Source organism: Pogoniulus pusillus, chromosome 23 (genome assembly GCF_015220805.1).
Source record: "Pogoniulus pusillus isolate bPogPus1 chromosome 23, bPogPus1.pri, whole genome shotgun sequence".
Classification (NCBI taxonomy): Eukaryota; Metazoa; Chordata; class Aves; order Piciformes; family Lybiidae; genus Pogoniulus; species Pogoniulus pusillus.
Window position 1 is genome coordinate 20,097,275 of NC_087286.1, and position 26,503 is coordinate 20,123,777.

Genomic DNA, 26,503 nt, shown 5'->3' on the forward strand with positions numbered 1-26,503 from the left:
GTGCTTACATTTATTTAATGTTTAATTTATGTGCTATTGGCATAACTGTAGCAATTGCCTTGATTAAAACAGCTTTGTTTGAAGCTGAGACTACAGGCAAAATGCTTAGCTTCGCCTTCAACGGTGTCTAGTTGTTTTCATTGTTATTAAACACCAACCAGGGTCTGCTTGTACATTAAGGTGTTTCCATGTCTGCTGTGAACTATGCTCCCATCTTCACAATCCAAAGATTTGGAGGCAAAAAAGAAACAAAAGTCAGTGTTTTGCAGTGCTGTGCAAAACAATTACATCGGGGCAAAAAAACTCCATCCATTCTGTTGGGTTTTGTTGTTGTTTAGGTTTGAGTTGGTTTTTTTGGGGGTTCCAAAAGCCAGCTTAGTAAAGCCTCAGTCAACCTGGTCTGATTTCAAAGCTCATCCTGCTCTAAGCAGGAAGTTGGGCTAAGCTGGATGAGGCTGTAGCCAGCCTGCTCTAGGGTAGGGTGTCCCTGCCCATGGCAGGAGGGTTGGAACTAGATGATCCTTGTGGTCCCTTCCAACCCTGACTGATTCTATGATTCTATGAAACTGTTACTTCTCATCCTATACAGAGTCCATCTCCATCATTCCTGTAGGTCCCCTTCAGGTACTGGAAGGCTGCTATAAGGTCTTCCCAGAGCTGCTGCTTCTCCAAGACGAATAACTCCAACTCTATCAGATGTGAACAGATGGACTACCTTGGGACCCAGGATAGTATAATGCATGTAACTAAAAAGCTTGCTGGTGGTTATGCTGTAGTTAAGGACAAAGATCTGCTCAGGAAACCTCACTAAACCATCAGAATATTTCTTCATTGTCTCAGGCTTTTTTATAAGAGGCATTTGTCAAAATTCATTACTTTTACACTCACTGGTTTAGTCTTAAGTGCACCTCCTTTGTCAGTAGAGTTACTTTTGATATAAACATGGGGAAGTTCAGCCCAGGTTCAACTACATAGAATCATAGAATCAAGCAGGTTGGAAGAGACCTCCAAGATCATCCAGTCCAACCTAGCACCCAGCCCTAGACAATCAACCAGACCATGGCACTAAGTGCCCCAGCCAGGCTTGGCTTCAACATCTCCAGGCACACAGACTCCACCACCTCCCTGGGCAGCCCATTCCAATGCCAATCACTCTCTCTGCCAACAACTTCCTCTTAACATCCAGCCTAGACCTCCCCTGGCACAGCTTGAGGCTGTATCCCTTTGTTCTGCTGCTGCTTGCCTGGCAGAAGAGACCAACCCCAGCTGGCTACAGCCTCCCTTCAGGTGGTTGTAGACAGCAATGAGCTCTGCCCTGAGCCTTCTCTTCTGCAGGCTGCACACTCCCAGCTCCCTCAGCCTCTCCTGATAGGGTTTGTGTTCCAGGCCCCTCACCAGCTTCATTGCCCTTCTCTGGACACCTTCCAGTACCTCAACATCTCTCTTGAATGGAGGAGCCCAGAACTGGACACAGCACTCAAGGGTTGGCCTGAGCAGTGCTGAGTACAGGGGCAGAAGAACCTCTCTTGTCCTGCTGCCCACACTGCTCCTGAGCCAGCCCAGGATGCCATTGGCTCTGCTGCCCACCTGGGCACACTGCTGCCTCATCTTCAGCTACTCTCTACCAGCACCCCCAGCTCCCTCTCTGCCTGGCTGCTCTCAGCCACTCTGTCCCCAGCCTGTAGTGCTGCCTAATATTGTTGTGGCCAAAGTGTAGAACCCTGCACTTGGCCTTGTTCAATCTCATCCCATTGGCCTCTGCCCACCCACAGCATCTTAACAGCAAGATTTTAAGTTGAACCTTTGTATAAGGAAAGGGCTTTTTGTTCTTTGTTTGTTTTTTCTGCAATCTCTCTCTTTGTATCCAAGGAGCACAGCAGGAGGAAGACCCAGACAGGCTTCATTTTCTATCAGATCTAGAGATATGCTCCCTATCTCAGGTGCTATGACAAAACCAGCATGGCATCTTCATCCACCAACATTTTCATAGGCTGTTTTAAGGAAATGCACGTCTCACATCCCTCACAGAATGAGATAGATGAGAAAGAAAAAAAGAAGCAGGAAGGCTCCTAGATATTGTATTCTTTGTGGGTTGCAGTACTCTGAGGCTGACTTTCTTTATCTGTAAAGGAACACAGGCTACAATGCTTACATCCTATTCACAATACTTTATTTAAAGCTATGGTGATAAGAGAGTGGGAGAATTTACTTTATCAAATAAAACCCATTCAGTGCATTTGATGCTGGCTCTCCTTCTCACTAGCCAAACAAGCCTGGGAACAGTCCTGAATAGAAGGAAAGAATTAATTTCACCTAGGATTAGCTGCCTGCACAAAGATTTATTTATTTAGTATCTTGAAAGAGAAATATTTTAAGGATGTAAGACCACAAACAAATTTAACAGCTCTAAGAGTATCAAGATTTCACTTCCTCTCCTTAATTTAAGGTTACATTTTATTCTCTCCAGCAAAAGAATTTGTTTTCAAAATATAATAAATGGGTTTTTCTTCTCAGTCAGACTCTTTTGTGAGGATCTCATCTATTTTCCTTTCAGCCTCATGCCACAAGCTTGTGCTCAGGATTCTCTCCAGCCTGATTTTGACTGTGCTTTCAAATATCAGGCTGAGTCATACTACACCTTCACTCTGTATTCTCCCCATAACATGCATCACATCAAATCCAACCCCATAGCACTTTGTTTTGTCATGTAGCCCACATCTTCTTCCCTTCACTGGGTCATTGGGTTCAGCTGAGCATCATCAGACTCTGATTTGCAGTTTCTGGCAAGTAACCAGAAGGCCAGTGCTTTTTGGTAGAAATGCCAAAGAGAAGCCCAACCCAAATGCTTGAGATCAGAAGATCAATCTCATTGGGAGGACCTCAGGAGGTCTCTAGCCTAACCTCCTGCTCAAGCAGGGTCAGCTCCAATGTTAGACTAAAGTATTTAGGGCTTTGCCAAGCCACGTGCCAAGCACAGGCTGCCCAGGGAGGTGGTGGAGTCACTGTCCCTAGAGGTGTTGAAGACTGGATAAGGCACTCAGTGCCGTGGTCTGGTTGACTGGCTAGGGCTGGGTGCTAGGTTGGACTGGATGAGCTTGGAGGTCTCTTCCAACCTGATTGATTCTGTGATTCTGTGATTCTAAGTCTTGAAATCCTCTGAGAACGGGGATCACACAGCCTCACAAGGTAGCCTGTCCTGCTCATTGACTGTTCTCACAGGGAAAAGTCTTGTACCAAGGACCTAAAACTGGACCACATATGTGGTCTAATGAGTACCAAGAGAAGAATATTATTGCTGAGGGAGATCACAGGCTCACAGGATATTAATTAGGGTTGGAAGGGCCCCAAGGAGATCATCCAGTCCAACCTCTCCTGCCAGAGCAGGACAATCCTGTCTAACACAGATCACAGAGGAACACATCCAGACAGGCCTTGAAAGGCTCCAGAGAAGGAGACTCCACAGCCTCTCTGGGCAGCCTGTGCCAGTGCTCTGGGACACTTACAGTAAAGAAATTCCCCCTTGTGTTGAGGCAGAACCTCTTGTCCTGCAACTTACACCCATTGCTCCTTGTCCTATCCTGGGGAGCAGTGAGCAGAGCCTGTCCCCCACTCCTGGCAGCCCTCAGATACTTATAAACATTTATCAAATCCCCTCTAAGTCTTCTCTTCCCCAGGCTAAGCAGCCCCAGGTCCCTCAGCCTCTCCTCATAAGCCATGCCCTCCAGTCCCCTTCATCATCCTCGTAGCCTAAGGCCTTGCTAAGGTCAAGGTAGACTACATCCACTGGTTTCCCTGAATCTACCCATTCAGTTATGCCATCATAAAATGCTATCAGGTCAGTTAAGCACAACTTCCCCTTGGTAAATCCATGCTGACTATTCCTGATGGATGTCATCTGTAGCACTTCCTTTGTTATTAATTTATAGTACTCAGGAGGAATGGATTTGGTGATAATCCCAAATTAAATTGAGTGTTGCATTGTGCACACCTAAGGGAAGTCAGGAGCAGAGCTTTAGTAGTAGGAACTATATTGCATACTGAAGTTTAGTAATACAACACAGGGGGGAAAAAAAGTTAGAGCAAGCAGCCTGTCTTCCTTCCTTCCTTCCTTCCTTCCTTCCTTCCTTCCTTCCTTCCTTCCTTCCTTCCTTCCTTCCTTCCTTCCTTCCTTCCTTCCTTCCTTCCTTCCTTCCTTTCTTTCTTTCTTCCTAAGAAGTGGACAGATTTTAAGACTTCTGCTACTAAAGCCATGCTCCATGGCTGTTCTGAAAAACCTACACCTATAGTGAGCAATCCTGGCCTTGTCTTCCAGAGAAGTCTAGCTTTGTCTTCTAGAGAAGAAAATGGAGAGGTAAAGCCAATGCACAGGTTTAGAATTCCTTCTGAGGATCACCAATCCATCAAGAGATTAGAATAATGACAGAGCAGTGCTGTCTAAAAGTTAATAATTGCTCTTAACTTACTACATGAGCAATATCTCAGTATCTCAGACAGCATCTTTTGTTGCCTGAGGAACAAAGGACTATGACAGGAATCACTGAATTTTAGATTCATTTTGTCTTGGGACCATTAATTTTTATTTCCTTTTTTTAACTCTTACCTACATTTGGGTGGCTTTCTGTCAACCCTGTCCCTCCATGGAGACATTCTCCTCCTCTCCTCATGTTCTTCACCTTTTTACCTTACAAGCATGGCCGTTCACTCCTCAGTCAAATGCAGGGCTTAGCAACTTTACACAGCCAGGGAATTTGCAGTGGCATAGCTGACATGCTTTGCCTTTGAGAAAGGCCTTGCCTTCCTCAGGATGTGTTCCCATTATACCACCAGTGTGATGGTTTGGGTGTTACCTGTCCCACACACTTTGGAAATCACCCAGACTGGACTCAGCCAGCTCTGGAAATTCAATGAAGTTATATTTACAGCTGGCACAATATACAAGCAGATATTTACAGTAGATACAGTTATAGACAGGAATAGACAAGGTAAAAGGTAATATAGAAACACAGCAGCCCTCCCAGAAACCTGAGTCCTCAGGAGGGGCTCCCAACCGCCCTTCCACCTTCTCCCACCCCTCTACCTTACCCCAGACATTGCCTCGTGCCCCAAGAAAGAATGGAGGATCAGACAGGGGAGTTAGGAAGCAAAGTGGATTAATCAGAGAGACAGAAGGTGAGGTTAGAGAGAAATGCAGCTCAAAGCCCAGGCAGTGCCAAATGCCTTATCTGTGTTCTATGTGTCCCTTGTTCTCACACATCTCAGCAAGCCTATCAGTGAAGTAGACATCACCACTGTTCTCCTTTCACAGCCTGTGATCTACTCCTTCTCACCAAAACATTCTAGCTAGCTTCAAACTAGCACAAACAGGAATTCATTTTCCCAAAGGTGTAACAGGACAATTTGTCATGTGCCAGCTCATCCTGGGGTGGGGAAGCATTGGGGATCTCAATACATCTGATTTCTCCTGGTACTACTTAGTCAAGGAATGCCCATACACGTGCTTGGACATTGAGTTCTTCCAAAACATGGTGACTTGTTGGATTCATCAGGAGTTTGGCTTCAGGCACATCACCTCTGGACAGCTACCTGGAATGCAGTCAAGTCCCCATTATCTGTGAGTGAATTATTCAGCTGCAAATAGATCATAAAACTGATAGAGGGATCCCCAAACAGTTTTCATGTAGCCAATGTGAAACCCAAGAGCTTGCAAGCTCTCAAAAAGGGCACTGGCTTCATATTATGCTGGAATCTCAACTAGCCTGGAGAGAAACTTCCACTCTGCTCTCATAAAAGCTGATCAAATGGGAGGTCTCATACCAAGATCCATAGCACTAAAGTCTGTGCTGTATTTTCACACTGCAGGTAGAATGGTCAAATTCTGGGTGTCATATGAATCATAGAATCAACCAGGTTGGAAGAGACCTCCAAGCTCAGCCAGTCCAACCTATCCCCCAGCCCTATCCAGTCAACTAGACCATGGCACTAAGTGCCTCATCCAGGCTTTTCTTGAAGACCTCAAGGGACGGTGCCTCCACCACCTCCCTGGGCAACCCATTCCAATGGGAAATCACTCCCTCTGTGAAGAATTTCCTCCTAACATCCAGCCTATACCTACCCCAGCACAACTTGAGAGTCTCTGTCCACACCAAGTACATGAGGTTTCTTCATAAACCAGGTAACAGACATATTCCATAGTGCAGCCTGGGCATAAGGCAACGTTGACAGCTGCAGGTAGAATAGGAGGGTAAAATGTGGAGGACTCCTGCCAGAAGTATAGTTTCCTCCTTAAAGCTTCTGTTTTACTACATCATAAGCTTCTAAACTCCCATTAATAAAAGATAAAAATACTCAGAATTCAAATAATTATTTTTCCATGAATGAAATAGTAGAGGTTGCTAAGGCATTCACTGTAGGAGGAAAAGCACTCAGCATAATGGTGAGGTGTATGACATTTAAATATACAGCAATGTTAGCAAAATCTGGGGCAAACCACTAACTAGACTCACTGCTTGCAACAGCCAAACACAGACAAGGAGCACTACCAGAGCTTACTTTTCAGGCAGGCACTGCTTGTGTTTAGTAAGAGCTAATATTTTTTTACACTTGAAAAACCACAAGCCCTGTAGTAGAAACGACATACAGCTTGTTAATCTCTTCTAGCAAGACTCCTCATCCTTGACTCTAATTTCTGTTTCCAGATGGGCTTCACAAACTGCAGTGCCTAACCAGTCTTTCTCTGTGCTAGATTGGGTACTCTGTGTTCACAGAATCATAGAATCAACCAGGTTGGAAGAGACCTCCAAGATCATCCAGTCCAACCTAGCACCCAGCCCTATCTAGTCAACTAGAGCATGGCACTAAGTGCCTCATCCAGTCTTTGCTTCAACACATCCAGGCACGGTGACTCCACCACCTCCCTGGGCAGCCCATTCCAATGCCAATCACTCTCTCTGACAACAACTTCCTCCTAACATCCAGCCTAGACTTGTCCTGGCACAACTTGAGCCTGTGTCCCCTTGTTCTATTGCTGCTTGCCTGGCAGAAGAGACCAACCCCCACCTGGCTACAATGTCCCTTCAGGTAGTTGTAGACAGCAGTGAGGTGCAACCCAGCTTCTCCCAGTAGAAGTGGGTACAGCAGAGTTCTGAGAAGCTCTAAGACAGACATAAAAATACATAAAAGCATAACTGAATGATAGCAATACTGAAAGCAACATATGTGCTAAGTGTTTTTCATCAACACTGCATTGAACAGATAGACAGGCTTGTGTTAAACATTTGAAAGTTTGTTATGCAACAGATTTTTATCCTCTACAGCAATTTCAATCTTGTTTCGGTGCCATTCCAACAGTTACATTTTTAAATGCCAATTATGTTGAGAAAGCAAAACTGTCAAAGTCCCCTTCACTCAAGTGTTCACTCCTGACAGTGATTCCAGCCAACTTGGAAAGATGTCAAAACCACAAGCCCTGGAACCAAGAAGAATCTCACACAGTGCCAAAAAAATGCCAGGTGTTAAGAGCCAAGCAACTCATCCCATTGAACTGGGAAGTCCTGCCATTGAATTCCACAGCTACAGCCAGGGTCTAGCCATAAATGTCCCTTCAGTGCAGCACAAGGATTTGTCATTTCTACTTCTGAGGCGTATTGTGCTATTGCTTGCTTGCTCTGGTAGCTGGGGTTTCAGTCAGGATGTGAAAGGGGAAGAAAAGAGGTGAAGATGGGAGCAAAGTGACCAGTTTAACCAGTAGTGGAGTCAAAAAAGGCTGATACATGACTGAAGTAGTAGGACAAACTTTTCTTTGTAATATTAATTCTGTGTTGAAACTACTGAAGAAGACTGGGAAAGGGACTGGAGGGGAAAGCTGATAAGGAGGGGCTGAGGGAGCTGGGGTGGGTTAGCCTAGAGAAGAGGAGACTCAGTGGGGGGCCTTATCACTCTCTACAACTATCTAAGGGAAGCTGTAGTAAGGTGTAGTAAGGTCAGGCTCTTCTCCTGGGCAACTTGTGGCAATTTGTGGCAACTTGTGGCATGGCCTGAAGCTGCATCAGGGCAGGTTTAGTTTGGACATTAGGAAGCACTTCCTTATGGAAAGGGTAATTAGGCACTGGAGTGGAGTGCCCAGGAAAGTGGTGGAGTCGCCCTCCCTGGAGGTGTTTAAGGCGAGCTTGGACGTGGCACTTAGTGCCACAGTTTGGTTGCTGTGGTGGTGTTAGATCATAGGCTGGAGTTGTTGATCTCAGAGGTCTCTTCCAGACTCACTAATTCTGTGATTCTGTGGTTCAGTGTGGAACACCACCATGAGGGTGTAAACCAGTACAGTTCCACTTCAGCCAAGCAGACAATCTGGACTCATGAACGACCCTTCTCCCTAGTCCATGCCCTAGCAGTGGCACGTTGCTCAGAAGGCATTCTGTCCTTGGTCTCTGCTCTTTCACTCTGGCAGGTAACTTATTTTTGTGAATATCAATGTACTTCTATTGAACTTATTAAATTGTATAGGCTTTTTTAGGTAGATAATTTAATGCTGGCCAACTTCCATTCATTTTTAATTAGACTTTCTAGTCTAGAAGACATACTGAAACATTCTCATTTCAGATTAGGTGGGTCTGTGTTTTGATTAAAGAGCCATTAGGCTCGAGGTGAGGAGAAAGTTCTTCACTGAGAGAGTCATTGGACACTGGAATGGGCTGCCCGGGGAGGTGGTGGAGTCGCCGTCCCTGGGGCTGTTCAAGGCAGGATTGGACGTGGCACTTGGTGCCATGGTCTGGCCTTGAGCTCTGTGGTAAAGGGTTGGACTTGATGATCTGTGAGGTCTCTTCCAACCCTGAAGATACTGTGATTTTTTTTCTTTCATTGTGATATGGATGATTACATTTCCCTGCTAATTATCTGTATCACCTCAGAACACCCTGGGCCTGGCAAAAATATTTCAGCAAAATAAGACTACATTTAATTGCATTGTGCTGCTTTTTTTTTGATGATGATGATGAAGGATTGTATAAACCTGGCAATTCACTTTGACTTCTCCACCCTAAGGGCGATGTTAATGCTTCTTGATGTTCCTATCACATCTGGAAATATTTTTCACTCTACTTTTCAGTGGAATTTCATGGTAGTGCATGACCCAATCATGCAACACAGGTGTTGTTACACACATTTTTTTTCCTTCCTAGATATATGTAGTAAATTAAACTCAAATGGGGTTATTTAGCCTGGAAAAGATGAGGCTCAGGGCAGACCTCATTGCTGTCTAGAACTACCTGAAGGGAGGTTGTAGCCAGGTCGAGGTTGGTCTCTTCTCCCAGGCAAGCAGCAACAGAATGAGGGGGGGACAGTCTCAAGTTGTGTTGGGGCAGGCCTAGGCTGGATGTGAGGAGGAAGTTGTTGGCAGAGAGAGTGATTGGCATTGGAATGGGCTACCCAGGGAGGTGTTGAAGAAAAGCCTGGCTGGGGCACTTAGTGCCATGGTCTGGTTGATTGGATAGGGCTGGGTGATGGAATCATAGAATCAACCAGCTTGGAAGAGACCTCCGAGATCATCCAGTCCAACCCAGCACCCAGCCCTATAGGTTGGCTGGATGATCTTGGAGGTCTCTCCCAGGCTGGTTGATTCTATGAAATTCTCAGTTATTTGAGGTTAGCTGCCTAAGTTTTCTCACAGAAGTGGCTATCATGCCAGTGAACAGTCTCTATTGTCTACTGGTGTGAACCAGTTATTTGGAATCATACAATGGTTTGTGTTGACCTTAAAGATCATCAAGTTCCAACTGCCCAGCTACAGGCAGTAACACCTCCTGCTAGACCAGGATGCTCAAAAGCCCCATCCAACCTGGCCTTGACCACTTCCAGGGAAGGGACATCCATGATTTTTCTAGGCATCCTGTTCCAGTATCCCACCACCCTTTCAGTAAAGAATCTCTTCATCTGAATCTGCTCTCTTGCAGGTTGGAACTGTTATCCCCCATCCTAGCTCTACACTCCCTGATCAATCAGGAGTTAATACATCTTAGTGATTTGTTTTCTATGAATGCATCCTGTTGTGTTTAAATTAAACACAGTCACTTAGATGTGGGGAAACAGTTAACTAAGAAAAATTATGGCCATTGCAACAAATGCCTGTAAAGCAGCAAAGAGCAAGCTCTGGGAGTCCCATCAAGAAGAATAAGGATTGTAGTGTCCTTCACTTGCAGAGACCTGTAGGTATAAATGGGTAAAGCAAATCCATCGACTGTAATGGGGTTTGGGAATCCAGCTCATTACAGGAACATGAGTGGGGCCTCTGTTTCCCAAAGCAGCAGTGAGTGAGGGATTCTGGTCGAGGCTGTTGGCAGGACAAGACTTTGAGCTGTGGCCTTGGTGGACAAATGAAGGCCATGACTGTGATGAAAAGCAGGAGGCTTGTCTGGTATGCAGTACAGAGCCTCTCTGCAATTTCAGCAGGCTTTAATTATCTATTTTCTTTTCTATTTCAGTCTTAACTGTTCTCATGCCTTTTTTTTTTCCTTCATTTTTTTTCCTGAGAGAGGAATAGAGTTCAGTGGTTGATTTGGCAAGAGGATATTTACATATAATAATTTTTTTCTTGTATAACAAAATATAATTAGAAAATGTAAACATGACTCTGTTACTGCATTGAACAATAAAATGACCACAACACAGGCTACTCTGTGTCTCTGATAATTCATCATCCAAATTATACACCACTTCTCCATCAGACAGTCCTTTTCCACAAATTCATCTTGCCTTGCCATGGCTGAGAAACAAAACCAATTTGTTAAGTATCAGTACAAGTGAAACTATGAAGTTCAGTGTCTGGAACACAGCAAGAGAAAACACATGGAACTGTTGGAGCCAGTCCAGATGCTCAGAGGGCTGCAGCAGCTCTGCTATGAAGACAGGCTACAAGAGTTGGGAGTCTGCAGCCTGGACAAGAGAAGGTTTTGAGGAGACTTTGGAGTAGCCTTCCAGTATCTGGAATGGCTGAGAGCAGCCATGAGGAAAGGACCTGGGGGTCTGGGGTGATGAAAAGCTCAACATGAGCCTGCAGTGTGAGTGCAGCCCAGACAGCAACCCTGTGCTGGGCTGCAGCAAGAGCAGTGTGGGCACAGGGCAAGGGAGGGGATTCTGCCCCTTGGCTCTGCTCTCCTCACACCCCACCTGCAGTCCTGGGGGCAGTTCTGGAGCCCCCAGCACAAGAAGGACATGGAAGTGTTGGAGCCAGTCCAGAGGAGGCCACCAAGATGCTGAGAGGGCTGCAGCAGCTCTGCCATGAGGACAGGCTGAGAGAGTTGGGGCTGTGCAGCCTGGAGAAGAGAAGGCTTTGAGGAGACCTTGGAGTGGCCTTCCAGGATCTGAAGGGGGCTACAGGAAGGCTGTGGAGGGACTATTGACAAGGTCTGGTAATGACAGGATGAGGAGGAATGGGTTTGAACTGGCAGAGGGGAGACTGAAAGTGCATGTTAGGAAAGGGTTGTTTGCAGTGAGGATGGTGAGACACTGGCACAGGTTGCCCAGGGAGGTTGTGGAGCACAGAAGCACCCAAGGTGATCTTTGATCAGATTCTGTGCTTCTGTGCTCCACAACCTCCCTTGAAGTGTTCAAGGACAGGTTGGATGAGGCCTTGAGTGACCTGTTCTAGTGGGAGGTGCCCCTGCCTATGCCAGGGGGTTGGAACTTCTGTGATTCTCTGATTCTGAAGTAGAGCTGATTCTTGCCTTCTCTTACAGCCAAGGATATATTTTTATTCTGAATTTTTTACATTAAAAAAAATTATTCTGGCTAAATTAAACTTGGTTTCAAAGTGAAACTGGTTTGCATCATGGGAGTTTGGTTACCATTAACTCTGTCTATAAGCCTGGCTCCTAAATGACATTTGTTTACAGCTGCAGTATGTTTTACCATCTTGGATACAGACAAAGTGCTTTTCTCAGAGAATCTTAACCAGAAACACAGAATCAGAATGATTTGAGTTGGAAGGGACCTTTAAAGTTCATCTAGACCAAGGTCCCTGCAGCAAGCAGGGACAGCTTCCAGTAGATCAGGATTCTCTGAGCTCTGTCCAACCAGATCTTGAGTGTTTCCAGGGATGGGGCTTCTACTACCTCTCTAGGCAACTTGTGCCAGTGTTTCACACACACCCCCCTCACTGTTTCTTCCTGATATCTTGGCTAAATCCACCCTCTTATCACTACAGACCCTATTAAAAAGTCTGCCCTCAGCTTTCTTACAGGCCACTTCTAAGTATTGAGAGACTGCAGCAAGGTCTCCCCAAAGCCATCTCTTTTCCAGGCTGAACAATCCCAGTCTCTTTAGCTCTGTGGTCTGGGAAGGTGGTCTGGGCTCATATACACCTAGGCTCCTACACACAGGTGTCCTAGTTTTGAGTAGCCTTGGTGCTCCAAAGCTTGCCTGTGTGCTGCAGTTGCCTGCAAACCGACAACCTGGGTGCCAAAGTCAGCTAGGGACAACAGCTGCAAGATGTGTACAGATGTCCTGAAAAGCTGGGGAGAAGGAGGGTTTGGAAGCAGTTTTTAGGGTGAAAACTTTACTGAGAGACAGAAGATATTTTCTTACATCTGGTACTGTATTTCAGAGTGGATTGAGAGCCTTACTTTGGGCAGCTCCTCACTCTTGCTTCTGCCTCCCGTTCACCCCTGTGCAAATGCTTGCTACCATTAAACAGCATGCAAAGAAAATAACTGCTCAACTGCAAGCAAGTCCTAGAGACCTGGGCAAAAGTCAGAGCAGAGCAATCTGCTGCAACTCCAGGTGCTGCATGAGACTTTACCATTAGAGTTGCTCTGCCTTCCTCCCTCTTAAAATCACTGCCATCCTTTTAATTAAACACAAAGCAGGCACTTCTTAGTGCAAGAGGAGACACTGTTCCCTAGTCAGCTGCACCACAAAGGCTGTTAAAGCAATTGTCCTGGTACAGTTGTCCTCCTCATAAGAGAATCTGCAATCAAAGGTGCTGTGAGATAGCAGTTCAGAGCCTGTATTTTGGTGTTCTCTTTTCCCTGCTGTTCGTCAGGCTGAGTTTTGCCTGTGCAATAAATACTCCATGTACTCTTGTTTTCAGCTGAGTCTGACTTCTGTGTGAATTTATGCATCTATGAAGTGAATAAATTAGGTATGAGCTGAGATGACAGAAAGTAAGAGAAATTATTTTGTTTTCTCTTTATTTTTTTTCCTCTTTATTACTTTCTTTTCTTTCCTCTTCATTCTAATGCCATAGCTACTGTTTTTAAACATAAAACTGGAAGACTCCCAGCTGAGTTAGCTCTGTGGCACCCAGAGAACTGAATTCAGAGCCAGACCCCTGCATAAATAAAAGCAATGTAGTTGTGTCTGCTTCCTTCTAGCAGATCACAGAAAAATGAGTGGTTCTGAGTCCTGTATGAGAGGCACTGGACAACACCTTGACCATTTCTGTGCGTTGCACTCATGATCCAGGTCCTCTTCTCTTTTCACTCTCTTCAGATAGAATCATAGAATCATGGAATGGTTTAGGTTGGAAGGGACCTCAAAGCTCAGCCAGTTCAGCCCTCCTGCAATAGGCAGGGACACCTCCCACTAGAACAGGTCACTCAAGGCCTCATCCAATCTGGCCTTGAACACCTCCAGGGAGGCTGTGGAGCACAGAAGCACCCAATGTGATCTCACGAGGCTTACAAAGCAGAGCTGAATCAGCTTTCTTCACCGTGAGAGTGGTGAGAGGCTGGAATGGGTTGCACAGGGAGGTGGTTGAGGCCCCATCCCTGGAGGTGTTCATGGCCAGGCTGGATGAGGCTGTGGGCAGCCTGCTCTAGGGTAGGGTGCCCCTGCCCAAGGCAGGGGGTTGGAACTGGCTGATCCTTGTGGTCCCTTCCAACCCTGACTGATTCTAGGATTCTACAATTCCTGCAGAGATGTTCTGTGTGTGCTAGTTTGAAGCAAGCTAGAATGTTTTGGTAACAGAACTAGATAACGGGCAGTGAAATGAAAAACAATTGATGTCAACTTCTCTCATAGTCTCGCTGAGAACTCTGGGAAGAAGAAGAAAACTTTCTCCATTTTGTCTCTCACTCTTGCTTTTGCCTTAGACCTGGTCACATCTCATTAACCCTGCTCCTACTAACCCTGCTCCCTAACCTCTTGGCTGCACCTCTTTTCTTCCTGAGAACTGGGGTAAGGTTGAGAGGGGCCGGGGGGAGGTGTTGGGGTGGTTTGAGAGCCCCTCCTGGGGACTTAGGTTTCTGGGAGGGGAGTTGTGCTTTTGTATTGTTTATCCTTTGTATATTTCTGTATATAATTGTATATAACTGTATATATTGTAAATAGCTGCTTGTAAATTCTGCTAGCTGTAAATAAATTGCTTCATCTATATTCCCAGGGTCCGTCTGAGTTAGCTGGGGCAAATACAAAAGTGTGGGGGGGGTGGGGTAACTCCCAAACCATCACATTTTTAATTGGCTTTCCCAACGTGGGGCTAGATATTTCAGTGAGTGGAAATTAGCTCTGGGAATTAAGATGAAGCTAATCAAGCAGCTATTGTACTTGGTGGGGATTGCTGTGTGGCCTGTTTTCTGGTTTTTTGTGTACAACTGGATCAAAGATCAAATTGGTTATTTCTTGCTTCATGTAGTTTTTAAGAAGGCTAAAGTTAAGCTTTCAAACATGTTCTGGAGCTGGGGTGATTTCATTCTTGGTTATGCTGGTTTTAGTGTCACTGAGAATATTACTAGTGATATTACAAGAGTTTTTGTCAATAATGTGACGATCAGTCAAAATGCTGCTTTATCTACTGCTCTCATGAGGGTCATCCAGCCCCAAACTGAAATGCCAAGTCCATGCAAGGATTTTTACAGAAAAGAGATTGTCACGGGTTTGGTCTGCAGTAATCTGGCTCTTATGATTTTAATATTCATATTAATTTTGGCATTATTGGTGAAAAATTCAAAACCAGTTTCTGTAAGAGCTAGGAAAAATTCTGTGTCTCAGAAGCAGTCTCTTTCACAGCAAAACAAGGGAACACAGTTATCGGCTTCCCCCTTGCCAGCCTCTCCACCCTCCTCTATAGGTTCTGGGAACACAGCCAGCGTTCCCGCCACTAACGTAAACAATGATAAGGATAACCAAAACAAGCCACAGAGTTCAGCAGGAGCCTCAGGAGGACAGGCAGGTACCCAAAATCAGAATGTTCCTAGTAAAAATGAAAACAAATCAGGGTTGGCAGGCATCCCAGGAGGACAGGCAAATAATCCCACTAATGTTAATAATACTACTAGTGCTGGTAACGCTAGCCCAGTCAGTCCAAATCCTAATGACACCAGCTCAGCCAATTCGAACCCCCAGCCAGCAGACCAGAACCAAAATCCTCCTGTTAAAAGCAAGGCAGACTTGAACTCACAAGCTCCAGGTCAGACCCCTAAGGATACAAATGCTCCAAGTCAGACCCCTAAGGATACAAACCCTCCAGCAGACACATCCAAGTCTGTTGCTGCTCAGGCCCTTCTGGCACCTGCTAAGGCAAAAGCTAAGACAAAGAGTGGTTCGCAGGAGGATGTAAGACAGGGGACATCTGGTGATCAGCAGCAAGAGGAGGAAGAGGAGGCAGTTAGTCTGCGAGACCTTGTAGATGTGCTGAGACAACAATACTCAAGTGAGAGGAGTGCTGTGAGGTTAGCTGCCAGGAGAGAGGATGGTTCCAATGAGTTTAGGAATGCTATGAGGAAAATTGTGTTAGGCCCGGCACCACCAGAAGAACAGGAAGAGGAGGAGGAAGATGACATCCAAGGCTCCAAGGATCCACTCAGAGAGGTCAGGGAAGTTAGGAAGGAATACACAAGGGAATCAGGTGAGCCAATCTTAAGCTGGCTAGTGAGATGCCGTGGCATTGGTGCTAATGCCCTGCAGGTAGGAGACAAGTCTGCCAAGCAGCTGGGACCACTCACTAAGGAGAGTGGAGTGGACAAACACCTGGCAAGTCCTCTTGGTAGGGTTAGCTTGTGGACACGCCTTCTGTTGGCTGTGGCTATGAGATATCCTTCCCGAGATGATTTGCCATGGGCTGCCAAGAAGTGGAACACCGTTGAGCAGGGAATTAAGCTTCTGAAGGAGTTTGCTGTGAAGGAAGTGCTTTATGGAGATCATGGCACTCATGAGCCCGATGATATTCCTTTGGGAACAGGTCTCATGAAGAAGCTTATTAAGCTTGCTCCTTCATCCTATGCTAACATCTTGGCCAGTAAATTTCTAGCAAGGAGTGATAATGGAAGATCTTTCACTGTTGGTGAATTCACTGATCAGCTCAGGCAGATTGAGGACAGCTTGTCACATTCTGGTATAATCTGTGCCATAAAGACTATGACTACAGAGCTTAAAGATGGTATTAGAGATGGCATTAAGGAGAGCATGAAAGAACTGAAGGAGGATCTCAAAAACATTACCAATCTGGTAAAAGATACCGTTCCTGCATCATCTGAATGGGTGAATGTTTCTGCCATCAGGAACAGACGCCCACCTCCTGCAAGGCAATTCCAGCCTAGGAGGAGACAAATTCCACCCAGACAGCAGCAATCACGTGCGTCACTGTGGATACTTCTGCGTGACACATACGGGGAGAACATGAACAAATGGGATGGTAAACCTACTTCAGCTCTTTCAAAGAGGGTCAGGGATCTGCAGAGTGGCAGAAACAGAGGCAATAATGCCAGGAAAGTAGCTGTCACTTCTTCAGCTCCCGAGAGCAACTGCAATTGTTCCAACAGTTGCGGTTCCTCTCACAACAACACCAATCACTGTGTACACCCCACATGCCATGTTCAGCATTAGGGGTGTCCTGTCTCCAGCCAGGAGGAGGAAAGGGATAGTGGAGAGAACCGAATCTATTGGAATGTATTCATTAGGTGGCCTGGCAGTTCAAGAGTTCGGAAATACAGGGCTTTAGTTGACACAGGTGCTCAGTGTACTTTATTGCCATCTAATTGTAAAGGGACAGAGTCCATTTCTATTTTTGGAATCACTGGTGGATCTCAAGAGTTAACTAAGTTGCAGGCTGAGATCAGTTTAACTGGTAAAGAGTGGAAGACACATACTATTGTAACTGGTCCTGATGCGCCTTGCATTCTGGGAATTGACTTTTTGAGACAAGGTTGTTTCAAAGATCCTAAGGGTCATAAATGGGCTTTTGGAATAGCATCTGTAGAGATTGAGGATGATAAATTGAAATTGTCTATTAGACCTGAACTTTCTGATGAATCTGCAGTTGTGGGACATCATGACATAGAGGACCTGGAAGTGCCAATTGCAACTCAAACTGTTCATCATAGGCAGTACAGAACTAACCGTGACTCTTTGTTGCCCATTCATCAGCTGATTCGTCAACTGGAGAGTCAGGCTGTCATCGAGAAAGCTCATTCACCTTTCAACAGTCCCATCTGGCCTGTGCGCAAACCTACGGGCGACTGGAGACTGACAGTTGACTTTCGTGCCCTCAACGAGGTGACGCCACCCATGAGTGCAGCTGTGCCGGACATGCTGGAACTCCAGTACGAGCTGGAATCGAAGGAGGCTAAATGGTATGCAACCATAGACATTGCTAATGCTTTCTTCTCTATTCCCATAGCAAAGGAGTGCAGGCCTCAGTTTGCATTCACCTGGAGAGGAATCCAGTACCAGTTCAATCGTTTGCCTCAGGGGTGGAAACACAGCTCAACCATCTGTCACTCAGTCATCCACAATGCACTGGAGAAAGGTAAAGCTCCAGAGCACATCCAGTACATCGACGACATCATTGTGTGGGGCCAAACTGCTGAGGAAGTCTTCGAGAAAGGTAACAAAATCATTGGCATTCTGTTGCAAGCAGGTTTTGCCATTAAGAGAGACAAGGTCAAAGGACCTGCCAGAGAAATTCAGTTTCTGGGAGTGCGGTGGCAAGATGGTCGCCGTTACATTCCTCAGGATGTGATCAACAAAGTCTCTACCATGGCAGTTCCCACCAGTAAGAAGGACACACTTTCTTTTCTTGGTGTGGTGGGATTTTGGAGACTACACATTCCTGGTTTCAGTCAGATTGTCAAACCTCTGCATGATGTGACTCGTAAGAGAAACAATTTCGAGTGGGGACCTGAACAACAAGCAGCCTTTGATCAGATTAAGCGAGAAATAGTCCATGCAGTGGGCCTGGGACCTGTGAGATCTGGTCCGGACATTAAGAACATTCTGTACACGGCTGCCAGTGATAATGGTCCAACTTGGAGTCTCTGGCAGAGAGCTCCAAATGAGACACGTGGTCGTCCACTTGGTTTCTGGGGACGTTGTTACAGAGGTTCAGAGACCAATTATACTGCAACTGAGAAAGAGATTCTAGCAGCCTATGAGGGAGTGAAAGCAGCTTCTGAAGTGATTGGAACTGAGTCACAATTGCTTTTAGCTCCTAGACTGCCAGTTCTGAACTGGATGTTCAAGGGCAAAGGTTCATCACCACATCATGCCACAGATGCAACCTGGTCTAAATGGATGGCTTTGATAACCCAACGAGCACGAATGGGTAATCTTGACCGACCTGGTCTGGTGGAAGTGATCACCAACTGGCCGGAAGGCACAGACTGTTCCAAACCTCCAGAGGAGAAAATAACTCGTGCTGAGGAAGCTCCTCCCTATGGTAGTCTCTCTGATCAGGAAAAGAATTATGCTTTGTTCACAGACGGTTCCTGTCGTCTTGTTGGGAACAAGCGAATATGGAAGTCAGCAGTTTGGAGTCCAACCAGGAGAGTTACCGAAACGAAAGATGGAGAAGGAGAATCCAGTCAGTTCGCTGAGGTAAAAGCTGTTCAACTTGCTCTTGATGTGGCTGAACGTGAGAATTGGCCTATCCTTTACCTCTACACCGACTCGTGGATGGTAGCCAATGCTCTATGGGGTTGGCTGAAGGACTGGAAGAAGCATGGTTGGCAGAGGAAAGGAAAGCCTATTTGGTGTGCTGATCTATGGCAGGACATTGATGCACGGCTGGAGAAAATTCCAGTGAAGGTGCGGCACGTAGACGCACACATGCCTAAGAGCAGAGCAACTGAGGAACATCAACATAACCAGAAGGCAGACCAAGCTGCTAAGATTGCTCAAGTTGATACCAACTCTGATCTTGACATTGACCTTGATTGGAAACACCGAGGTGAGCTGTTCTTAGCTCGGTGGGCCCATGATTCATCTGGACATCAAGGCAGAGATGGAACATACCGATGGGCTCGCGATAGGTCAATTGACTTGTCCATGGACGCTATCACCCAAGTCATCTATGACTGTGACATTTGTGCTGCTATTAAGCAGGCTAAGCGAATCAAGCCCTTATGGTATGGTGAGAGATGGTCAAAGTACAAGTATGGTGAAGCCTGGCAGATTGACTACATCACTTTACCTAGATCTCGTTCTGGCAAGCAGTATGTGCTAACGATGGTAGAAGCCAGCACTGGATGGTTGGAAACCTATCCAGTTCCACATGCTACTGCACGTAACACCATTGTTGGTTTGGAGAGACAGATCTTGTGGAGACATGGAACTCCAGAAAGAATCGAGTCAGACAATGGCACTCATTTCAAGAATAATCTTGTAAAAAACTGGGCCAAAGAGCATGGTATTGAATGGATCTATCACATACCCTACTATGCACCAGCTTCAGGGAAGATTGAACGCTACAATGGTTTGCTGAAAACCACCCTCAAAGCCATGGGGGGTGGAACTCTGAAAAACTGGGACAAACATTTAGCACAAGCTACCTGGTTGGTAAATAGTAGAGGTTCAGTAAACAGAGCAGGACCTGCACAATCAGATTTGGTCCAAACAGTAGACGGTGATAAAGTTCCTGTTGTACATGAAAAGAATCTGTTAGGGAAAACTGTTTGGGTATTTTCTCCTTCGGGTGAAGGGAAACCTGTCCGAGGGGTGGTATCTGCTGAAGGTCCTGGTCATACATACTGGGTAATGCAGGAGAATGGTGAAATCCAGTGTATTCCACAGAGAAATTTAACCTTAGCTGAGAGAGTTTAAATCCAAGCTGTTAGGAGTTTTCTGTTCTAGGTAACATCGGCGCCCAACACTGAGAGAATCTACAATAGAATCTACAGTACGTGAGCACGAACCCAACATCACCTGGGAGTCCCTGTTCTGAGCTTTTGAATCACCTATATCTGATTGAAGTGTGAACTGAACTTGTATATATTGTTTTAGTGTAAATATTGGTTTAGATTAGATTAGATAATTCTCAGCGATACTCTGAGCGAAGTAGACAGGGGTGGATTGTGCTAGTTTGAAGCAAGCTAGAATGTTTTGGTAACAGAACTAGATAACGGGCAGTGAAATGAAAAACAATTGATGTCAACTTCTCTCATAGTCTCGCTGAGAACTCTGGGAAGAAGAAGAAAACTTTCTCCATTTTGTCTCTCACTCTTGCTTTTGCCTTAGACCTGGTCACATCTCATTAACCCTGCTCCTACTAACCCTGCTCCCTAACCTCTTGGCTGCACCTCTTTTCTTCCTGAGAACTGGGGTAAGGTTGAGAGGGGCCGGGGGGAGGTGTTGGGGTGGTTTGAGAGCCCCTCCTGGGGACTTAGGTTTCTGGGAGGGGAGTTGTGCTTTTGTATTGTTTATCCTTTGTATATTTCTGTATATAATTGTATATAACTGTATATATTGTAAATAGCTGCTTGTAAATTCTGCTAGCTGTAAATAAATTGCTTCATCTATATTCCCAGGGTCCGTCTGAGTTAGCTGGGGCAAATACAAAAGTGTGGGGGGGTGGGGTAACTCCCAAACCATCACACTGTGCCACTCAGAATCTTGGAACCTCAAATTTCAGGACTGAATGGGACCTCCATGCAGTTCCACTTCAGCACAGAGGTGCTAGTTGGGAATTACTGGGAAAAAGCCCAGTCCTTAAATCCCAGAAACTCCTTGCTCAGCAGAGGTATTCTTTGTGCAGTTACACCTCTTCATTTGAAGAGTTTGGGCCCATTTCTGCTTTCAGAGACATTTTTCCAATGCAATTAGAATTTGTCCAGCCTAAGAAACCACAGGAGAAAGTTCTCAGAGAGACTGAGTGGCTGCAACCTACAAGACCTGAATTACTGGGACAAATGCCAAGCTTTGACTTTTCCTAAGGAGATTCAGAAATCAAAGGCTGATGTGGTTGACCCTCCCTAGACTTTGAGGTGCCTCCCTGGTCAGAGCAATTACTGGTATGATGGTCCTCCTTTTTTCTACCTAGAGAGAATCTGAATGTTAAAAAGGAGTTTTTTGCCCCTTTCCTTTTATTTTTTTGGTTGGTTTGGGATTTTGTTGGGCTTCTTTTTCAAATGTATTTCTTCCCAAAGACAAGAAGCTGACTCGACTCTGCCTGCTTTGTAGGCACTGCCCCCAAGATGAACTGCAGAGCCACAGGCGCCTTAATTTATCATACACCTTTCACCACTGATCATTTGTTGCCTACCTCATTTTCCCAGGGACTTAACTTTAAGTCCAAAATTGATGGTGAAATAAATAGACAAATAAATCAGCCAGCCAGAAATATCTCCCCTTCTATTACCTGATGCTCTAAGATATGCTGGTTTCCCCCTCACCTCCAGATTTAGTCTTGACTGGTGGGTAGCTTGGATAATATTAAATCTCCATGCCTCTTTCTGGTTACCAATATATAAAAATCTGATGACAAAAAAGTGCAACCTGCTGCCTCTTAAAAATCTATACTGCTATTGGAAAGAGCTTTTTCAGCTTCAGGGCTCTTCACCATAACCTTCCAGAGTACCAGGATGCAGATACACAACTTCACAGCAAAAATAGCTGAGCTCTGTCCGCACAGCAGCTCTTGTCATGGCCTTCTGGTTCACTCTCCTGTTGGGGTCATGAAGGAAGACTAGAGGAAAATGTTAAAAGGAGCCTTACAAACTGTCACCAGCTACTCATAATATGTTATTGACACTGCCCTGGAGAATCACAGAATCAACCAGGTTGGAAGAGACCTCTAAGATCATCTAGTCCAACCCAGCACTCAGCCCTGTCCAGTCAACTAGACCGTGGCACTAAGTGCCTCATCCAGTCCTTTTTTGAGTGGGGTTTTTTAGCCTGGAGAAGAGGAGGCTCAGGGCAGAGCTCATTGCTGTCTGCAGCTACCTGAAGGCAGGCTGTAGCCAGCTGGGGTTGGGCTCTGCTGCCAGGCAAGCAGCAATAGAACAAGGGGACACAGTCTGAAGTTGTGCCAGGGGACGTACAGGCTGGATGTTAGGAGGAAGTTGTTGGCAGAGAGAGTGATTGGCATTGGAATGGGCTGCCCAGGGAGGTGGTGGAGTCACCGTGCCTGGAGGTGTTGAAGCCAAGCCTGTCTGGGGCACTTAGTGCCATGGTCTGGTTGATTGTCTAGGGCTGGGTGCTAGGTTGGACTGGCTGAGCTTGGAGATCTCTTCCAACCTGCTTGATTCTATGATTCTATGACAGTAGTGCCCTATTGAGCTGGACAGTACTATTCAGTACCAACACAATCTGGGCGCAGGGTCAACATGAAGATCTACTGAGCATTGTCCAGTCAATCATTGCTTTTCTTTCTGACATTCTTACGTTTGACACACCATTTCTGGCAGTGCACAGCACCTGACAGGCCAAAACATGATGGCCAAGGACAACACTATGAAGCGGCATGATGTGGCAAATGCACCCTCATTGCAAGCCCATCCAACAGAGGAAAATGAGAAAATGAGAGATGACACTAAAAGTGAGGCAAATCTTTAGCCAGGACAAGTGAACACAACCCTGTTTGGGTCTGGGAACTCCCACTGATTTACATTAGATAAGCATCTGGCCCCATGCACCTTGTGATGCACTGCAGCAGAATTGGCTCTCGTGGGTAGGATCTCATAACTCTGGGATCGGTTTTGTAGAGCTAAAGTCAGTGCAGCCTGTCACAGGTGTATATGTTTGTTGCTAGCATTACAAGCAAGAAACCAAATGAGCCTCAAAATCCCACTAGCTACTTTGAGACAAGATGCAGCATCATTCCATGCCTTGACTGCAGGTGGCTATATCCAGACTTAAAGAGTTCAGTAAATCTATGCAGGCAGCCTGACTGGCAGAGAAAGAGCAGGAGCTGCAGACCCTCAGAGGCCTTTCCCTGGCTGTTAATACAGCTTGCTGGAGACCCCAGGCCTTGCTAGAAACAAGCTGTCAGATCTGTTTGTGCAGATGGCTCCTGTCAATCAGTTGTTTAGTCTATTCCTGATGTTCAGATTTTACTCCCACTGCAGACATTTTTCATCCAAAGGAAAAATAAAAGGGGTGGAAGGAGAGGGGGAAATGCAGCAATGTGTTTAAAGGATTTACCAAGATAATGCAGAGAACAGCTCACACAGCAAAGGTAATTGCCTGGCAAGATGACACAAGATACTAGAGTCATGAGGCAGAAGCATGTATGCACTACGTCACCCAAGGGGAAGCCTCCTTGCGCCTGACATGAACAGAACATCTCTGCCTGGTCATAAAGGCAGTGATGTAATTCTGCAATCCAGTAGAGGGCAAACTTAGCCTATATATTCTCGAAGTGTTCCTAAGACAGCCAAGGCAGATGTTCGGACATGTTTATCTTTCATTCCATAACCCATAAAGATCTGCAGCAAGCTACAGCAGCAGAGCTCGCAGATTAAACAGCACCAGTCCTACATCACCCAGTGGCTCTCCAGCCTAATCAATAGCTATTACAAAATCAACAAACTGATAAGGAACCATGTCAGATTGGAATATTTTCCATCAATGCACTGTTTGAGCCCATTAATTCCAATATTTGATTAAGCAGTGGTTTCTGGAGGTTGCCCATATATGTACTACAGAGAAAGAAGTCACCTCCCTGCTCTTAATAATACACAGCAGCACAATAGCTTAACATGGATTTCATTGCTGTCTACAGCTACCTGAAGGGAGGCTGTAGCCAGGTGGGGTTGGGCTCTTCTGCCAGGCAAGCATCAACAGAACAAGTCTCAAGTTGTGCTGGAGGAGGTCTAGGCTGGATGTGAGGAGGAAGTTGTTGGCAGAGAGAGTGATTGGCATTGGAATGGGCTGCCCAGGGAGGTGGTGGAGTCGCCGTCCCTGGAGGCGTTCAAGCAAAGCTTGGCTGAGGCACTTAGTGCCATGGTCTGGTTGATTGGCCAGGGCTGGGTGCTAGGTTGGACTAGATGATCTTGGAGGTCTCTTCCAAGCTGTTTGATTCTATGATTCTATGATTCATTTTAGTGTTGGACTGAGTTAGCAAAGACCCTAGTTTAGTAAAATCAGAGCACTTCTCAAGGGGTCATGCAGAAGCTCTCCATGAAGACCACCACTCACATAAATCACTGCAGAATGCTCTGTCCATCTCAGCAGCAAAGCTTAGCTGCCATCAGATGTTGTCCCATCACTGGTGAAAAGCATTCCACATTAGGCATCACATACCAGAGAACATCCAACTTATTCCACCACATATTCTCTGGACATCATGGAGAACCCAAGAACACCATTTCCTCTAAGGATGTCTGTTTTACTTCTGATACAGAGTGAGAGGAAACAGTCTTCTGCTAGTTTGAAGCTAGCTGGAATATTTTGATGAGAGGAATTAGATGATAGGCTGTGAAAAGGAAAGAGTGGTGATGTCTGCTGAGATGGGTAAAAACAAGAACACAGTCATAGATAACAGAGTTGCTCTCTGGCTCTGGCTGCCTCCCTTCTCTCCCTAACCTACTGTCTGTGTAACTAATCCCTCTGCTTCCTAACCCCCCTGGCTGATTCTCCAAACTCACCTTGCATGTAAGGCAAAGTCTGGGATAAGGCAGAGGGGTGGGGAGAAGGTGGAAGGGTGGTTGGGAGCCCCTCCTGGGCACTCTGGTTTCTGGGAGGGCTGCTGTGCTTCTGTATTACTTTTGCACTGGTACATTTCTGTCTATAGCTGTATGGATTGTAAACCTCTGCCTGTATATTGTGCTAAGCTGTGAATATGAAGCTCCATTTTAATCTCCACATTGGCTGAGTCTAGTCTGGGTGATTTTACTTAAGAGTAACACCCAAACTTCTTGAGCTGAACGTACTGGACTAGAAACTAAAGAAAGTACAATTTAGAAACATAGAATCAGTCAGGGTTGGAAGGGACCACAAGGATCATCCTGTTCCAACCCTCCTGCTATGGGCAGGGACACCCTACCCTAGGTCAGGCTGCCCACAGACTCATCCAGTCTGGCCTTAAGCACCCCCAGGGGTGAGGCCTCAACCACTTCCATGTGCAACCCATTCCAGGCTCTCACCACTCTCCTGGAGTGAGAATGGAGGAAGGGATGCTGCAAGCCTCTCCCTTAGAAGCCAAGACACACAGAGCCCTACCACATCATTTCTGCAGTCACTTTTCCAAGGTGACTTTCCCAGGATTAAGGGGCTGGGACCATTTCACTGTCAACATTTTAACTTGTTAATACATTTCTTTAATTCATATTCTTCATAGACACACATGCCAGCGTGGTGCTTTCCAAGAAGGAATAAAGCAGCTCTTACAGTGAACTCTGGCTGTGAATTTAACTCCTCTCTTTGACACAGGCAGGCTCGCTGAAGAGTCTCTGCCAGAGATGCATGTTTAAGCAGAGCACTACATCAATATTTACCATAATTTTGAAAGCTGTCTGAGCACAGCCTGGGAACAAGGCAACACTTGATGCATAGCCACCAGTGAAATACAGGACTCTCCAACTTTCCAGATAATAAACTGCTCACAGGGCACTGCATGACAAAGATAGCTAAATCCATGTTCTAAGTACCCAGACCTGGGTAGTGCTGTCCCAGCCTTCCATGCTGTGGTCTGGGCTACAAAACTTATGATCCAAAATAGCTGCTTTTCTTGTTAAATGTGCTGTCTGATCATAGAATCAGAATTAGGCAGGTTGGAAGAGACCTCCAAGCTCAGCCAGTCCAATCTAGCACCCAGCCCTGGCCAATCAACCAGACCATGGCACTAAGTGCCCCAGCCAGGCTTGGCTTCAACACCTCCAGGCATGGCGACTCCACCACCTCCCTGGGCAGCCCATTCCAATGCCAATCACTCTCTCTGACAACAACTTCCTCCTCACATCCAGTCTAGACCTGCCCTGGCACAACTTCAGACTGTGTCCCCTTGTTCTGTTGCTGGTTGCCTGGCAGAAGAGCCCAACCCCAGCTGGCTACAGCCTCCCTGCAGGCAGCTGCAGACAGCAATGAGCTCTGCCTTGAGCCTCCTCTTCTGCAGGCTGCACACCCCCAGCTCCCTCAGCCTCTCCTCATTGTGGCTCATCTAAGCTCCTTCAGCATGCCCTCCTCCAGTCTCTGTACCCTTTGCTTCTTGGAGAGAACCTTTGAACTGCCTTCTCCAAAAGCCTCTGCTGTCCTCCACGCAATGAATCATCTGGAGAAGGTGTAACTGCCAAGCCAGTTTTTAGTACTCACTGAGATCTGGATGAAGCCTCTAGTTAAAAAAAAAAAAAAAAAAAAAGCTGTC

The 26,503-nt window shown here is 46.0% G+C and overlaps 1 protein-coding gene across 1 annotated transcript in view; it reads right to left on the reverse strand.

The window, feature by feature from the left end:
• DPP6 (dipeptidyl peptidase like 6) overlaps positions 1-26,503 on the reverse strand; it is a 547,256-nt gene that overhangs the window by 484,894 nt on the left and 35,859 nt on the right. The window lies entirely within an intron of this gene.